The sequence below is a fragment of the Rhea americana genome, unplaced genomic scaffold, assembly GCF_003343005.1.
Source record: "Rhea americana isolate MKP2758 unplaced genomic scaffold, rheAme1 scaffold_11, whole genome shotgun sequence".
Lineage (NCBI taxonomy): Eukaryota > Metazoa > Chordata > Aves > Rheiformes > Rheidae > Rhea > Rhea americana.
The window spans coordinates 591,313-596,932 of record NW_028185150.1 but is presented as its reverse complement, the minus strand read 5'-3'; positions in this window follow the sequence as shown (position 1 = coordinate 596,932).

Genomic DNA, 5,620 nt, shown 5'->3' with positions numbered 1-5,620 from the left:
AAAAAAATTATGGTAGCGGCAAAATGGCCACCTAAGATTGCAGCAGATGGGACTCTTCCAGCGATAAAGAACAAGGTACCTGGATATGTAAAAGGCCACTTGAAAGGATGAATTAATACTTGAAAGGCTTGTAGCAACCAAGTAATCAAAGGAAAACGACTCTGGGAGATCAGGTCAAATCTTCTTCTTTGAAGGCTAAGTTTTACAGTTTTCAGAGACCAGATTTGTTGTGCAGGTTCTTCTATATGCTTTTGATTCATAGGATTGATTTAAAAAAAATCTAGGGATCTTTCAGTTGTAACCTTGGCCAAAATTATTAATCAATGAGATGTCAAAATATTCCATTTCAAAGCTAGGTCTTAGTACAGATAAAACACTCTTTAATCAACAAATTTGAACAAAACTTCCTTGCAGTCAGAACTAATCTTTATTGTCTCAACTTCTAGATAAAGTTTTCTTGCTTCACTTTTTTTGTTTTTTCTAATCAAAGCTGAAAACTCCATTGGGTAGGAAAGTCAAACTGCTTTCTTCTCTTCTGTCTTCATTAACCCTGTGCTATTTCAAATGTACTTCTGTTACACTTACTCTACACCTTAGGTGGGTTAGCATTTCCCATAATTATGTTAGAAATATAATAGCATGACTGCAAATACCAGGTTAACTTCGCAGTCTTGGAAATCAAGGAAAAATTTATATCTTTAAGAACATAAGACTTAAAGATGTATGTAGAATCTTTCCCAAGTCCCTTTTCCAAATATAGCTATAGCCAACACTGAGCAAGAGCAAAGAAATTCAGAATTCTTTGCTCTTGGCACCTTCCACAAACTCAGAGGTAAGTTTTTACCATTGTATATTTCCTTACAAAAGACCAAGACCTTAACTAGCTGCTTGAGGCGCCTGTGCAGAATTTTTTGACATTATTGCTACATGGTATTTTGACATTTACCCCTGACACTCCACAAGATGAGGGAAATAGGGAAAATGGGTTGTTTTATTACCTTCAGTTATTGCCTAGTCATAAGTTGTTTTCTTTTGACAGATGCTGTAACTTCAGGGTAGCACTAGCTCACTCGTGACTTAAACCTAGGAAAATGTTTTAGTTGTAGTTTACTGCCTGGCATTTGGGCCTTTATCAAATTTTTCTTTCACCTCCAGGAAGGGCAGGTTGTATTGATATACTTCATATACAGATAAATAACTTCAGAATTATATTGAAACACTAAAAATTGAAGTCTGTTTATCTTGCCACATCTCCTTTCATATGACTTGTATTAGCACTCAAAAAATGGATTTATTTGGGATTTTTTAGTCCTGTAATCATTACAAGTTTTCAGTGTCCCATAGTTTCCAATGTATTTGTCCCAACATGCCGTGAAGTTTAAGGAATGAAAGTTTAAGGAATGAAAGTATAACTCATTGGTAAGGAAAGCTTTCTTCTTGTCCAAGTACATTAAATCTTTAACCACTCTTGAGATCTTAAATTAACAGTTCTGAAAAGCTTTTCCCTCTAAGCTTAAAAACTTACAGCTGATTTCAGAGGTCAAAATTTGTGTCTGGCAAGGATTGGCAGAACACAACTGCATTTAGATGGTACAGTCTAGTGAATATTCATATTCCTCGCTCTCCATTTCAGTTTTATACAATGTTAAAAGACATAAGACAGAGTTATACAGCTCTAAATATCTATTTAAAGTTCTATACTAGTACTTAAATGTGCATTTAAAATCTGCTAAGATCACTAGTTCCATTGAATTAAAACCTCCAATGCACTGAAGCATAAGCATGAACTGTGCAGACTGGAAGCCCCATTGCAGAAGTCTACTGTTGCAGTTGTGTATATGCCAGTTACAGCCAATGATTACAAAATACATTTCAGTAGATCATGAAAGGATAAAGCAGTAAGATAGAAGGACATAACAAATGTAATGAAATACACATAGCTAGAAAACACTGTTCTGGAGGCATAAGCAACACGCAAGGACACTTAGACTTGAATATACCTTTTTTTTTCCTTGCGAATAAACACTTCAGTCTCTGATACTAAAAGATTCAGTCACTGGTATTTCCTACTTTTCACAGTGGTGTTTAGAATCACTCTGGCAGAAAGCATCAAATTGTCAAGAGTCACATTTACAAGCCACAGGGCAGACACCTCGCCAGTACATGATMAAGTATCTCTAACAAAGGAGGACACCTCTTTTTCCAAAACCACCACAGTATTTCACTAAAAATGTGAAGCCTCCAAGTATAACTCAAGATCAAAACTGTGGGGAGAAGAATTTGCCCATAACACTGACTTAAGTGTTCTTGCACAGAACACACAACAGTCCAGTTTAGAAAAGCATCAGCACCAGCAAATGCTAAACAAGTGTAGAAAAATCATTTGACATGTTTTACCTTCTTTCAGATTAAGCAAAGCTAGCAGCATGGTTGCTTTCCAGTACCACTCCTTCCACAGCTATAATGATACACATGCATTAAGGTTAAGATTCCAAAGTAGCAAGTAAGGTGCACTTGAGGAACAAAAACTTTCTGAAAGTCATAAGCCTAAATTCTCATGTGGATATGCAAATACAAATTMATCATTTTCTGCCAACAAAACCAGGCACTTAAAAATCTGAATTCAAAAATTGTTAGGGCTTAATTCAGTTTACTGTATTTACGCTACCCAACTCTACACTTTTCAGGGGTTCAGCAGCTGATCCAGCATCTACTTTAATATAAGTCCAAGTAAGGCTCTTAGTACTTCAACTTCTAAGCCCTCAGGCTGCATATACAATACATTGGACACCTCCGTACTACAGGCAAAACAGGCATGTCATAAGGGCCAGCAAGCAGATATGCTAGCCAGGCAGTGCATCTTAAACCCTGCCCAGTATCTTCCATCCCCATAGCATCCAGGATTGAGATCACTTCCAACTGTTCCTTTACAGAATTGAGTACCTTTGAGGATACTTGAGAAAACATTTTTTTTTCCACAGCATTTATTCAGAGTTTGTCTAGAAAATAAAAATCTGTTTTCAGATAGTTCTTTAGACTCATGGAGTTCAAGCCTTCATCTCTACTCTTCCATTATCATCCTTGCTGTCAAACTTCCCAAAACACCACATTCTATTGAACCCAAGCCACCATGCAAATAAACTAATGGCTGGAAAATATGTTTATTTTCCTCCATAATATAAAAATTAGGTCATTCTTCTTGTTTTATCATAAAACATAGTCACATGAACCAAGTCTAAATTAAGTTCTGTTCTTGTTAAAAGACAATTTGATGCCATTATGCATATGGCTGGTTAGCACTTTTCAAAATACAAATCATAGCTCAAGGTTTTCTTAATGTTTTCCAGTATGTTATTGTAAATACAGTAGCATGATACTTCTGTGATAAATGCATGTACACAGCAGTGCAAAATCTCTGTACTGTTTACCTTCTGTAAAAATCAGAGTGAGTGAAGAAAAGGGGAACAGGAAACAACTATCCTAAACATAATTCTCCAGATTTTTCATTTCCCTTCTCTGCTCCCCACATTTTTTTGTGGGTAAGGCAATGACTGTTTTCTCCAAATGAAAGTAACAGACAAGTATATTGCACCAGAACAGGAAATAATACATTGTCTTAATATTATTGTACATTCTTGCATTATAATAAAACATGCTCTGGAAGACCACAGCATCTGAGAGATGGATCTGCATTGGCCATACCAATCTGTTCAGATCTGTTTCATATTCACAGGTCAATTGCTGGAATACTATTAACAGKAGTAAATTTGGCTGCTGTCTTTAATATTGAAGTGTATGATCTGACATTACCTGTCAAGTTTAAGGCATTCCATGCTGGGACCATCCAAAAATCAAATTATGACAAAGCATAACACCACTCATCTTGGAAACCTGCAGGCATTCTACATTCATTTTTAAAATAGRAGTTTGACTGCAGTCTAGCCTGCATCAAAAAAAGTCCGTTTTCAATGCTGGATATTTTGAATTACAAACAGGGCAAAGGAGTGCTCAAAATAAAAAAGGAACAGCTAAATCCCATCAGAYATGCATCTGATTTTTTTTTCCCCAAACTCATTCCTGCTTTTTCCTCCTCTGCTCCAATGGACAGCATGCCAGCTTCATCATATGGACAAAGCACATATTTCATCATGCTTTATGATACAGACAAAAAATAACAAGACAAAGGAAATTTAGATACTGAAATACAGTACCAGGATTAAACCACTTTCACTCTGAAGCAGAGAAGGCACAGTGAACTTGGAAGAACACACAAGAAACACACTTGGAAGAACCTAGAAAGCTTAAGATGCAGATTTATTATGCATTAGGAAGCTTATTAACTTAAAAACTAAACTKCATAGTACAAAAAGGTTTGTTATCTCTGCTCATGTGGAACAAGTTTCAAAATATATATTTTTAAAGTTTCTTCAGTCAATACACAATCTTTTTAAAAAAGCTGTATATCTGTCAGTACCCTCATTAAATTTACAAATACATGATTTACACAGCACCCCATCTGGAAAAATTAAAACTCCTTACAAATATCTACATATATTGCATACATATAAAACATTCATAGGAGCACTTCGTTAAAGTCAGGTTTAATGGTCCATTTACACTGCAGCAAAATACATATAAATCTGTATTTTTCATAAAATGTCTCTAAAAATTAGCATATTTGTAGCCATCTGTAACTTCTTTAAAGCATCTTCTAAAAAGGAAGTTTGATATGAATACATCCATGAGATTTAGCAGGTGACACAGTAATATGAAGGCTAAATAGGATTAATAACTGAACACTAATTAGCAGTTAAGGCAGGGATGAAAAGAATTAATAGAAAAGATTGTTTCATATGGCAGATAAAGTGACAAAATGCAATAAATATACACGTTTCTTGATGTAAACTTCTCTGGTACACACTGAWTTTCCTTCCTCAGAAATTAGGATTGTCCACATTTCTGACACTATACATTACATCACTGAAATTTTATTTTCCTATTAGTAAAACATTTATGACCAGTGCTTTCAGGTGCCATCTGGATCTGCTTTAATTGCTCAGCACAGATTGTTCTAAAATGTGGRTTTAAGATTTAGATATAATCTTCATTTAGGGGGCATAACTGTTATGTGTAGTCATTCATCCTCTGAAGTCATCTCAGTTTTTAACAATGTCTTCTGGTAACTACTAGATTTCAGGTTAGTAAGTAATAGTTGAAAATATATATTCAGGAAATTCAAAATGGCTTTTATGGATAAACAGTATTTCACATACCAGAACTATACAGATCAGTCCCTCTCATATCCATGAGGACTACATGGGGCATGCATGCAGAAAAAAAGCCATAAAAACGGCAAAACAATCATTAACAGTGGTGGCAGAAATTGTGTTCTGCCTCAAACCTGATTATTTTGCATATTACTTTGGGAACTGCACATTCAGACTTTCCACTATGTCTGTATATTGAGGTTTTTACCCAGTATCAGGATTTGACATGCATTTGCAGTCACTTACTGGGTACTGGAAATCAAATCAGATCTAGTTGTGACCTCCTATGCTAGATAGTATAGCAATCTCCTCAGCAAGTTTGCTGATGATACCAAGCTGGGAGGAGTGGCTGA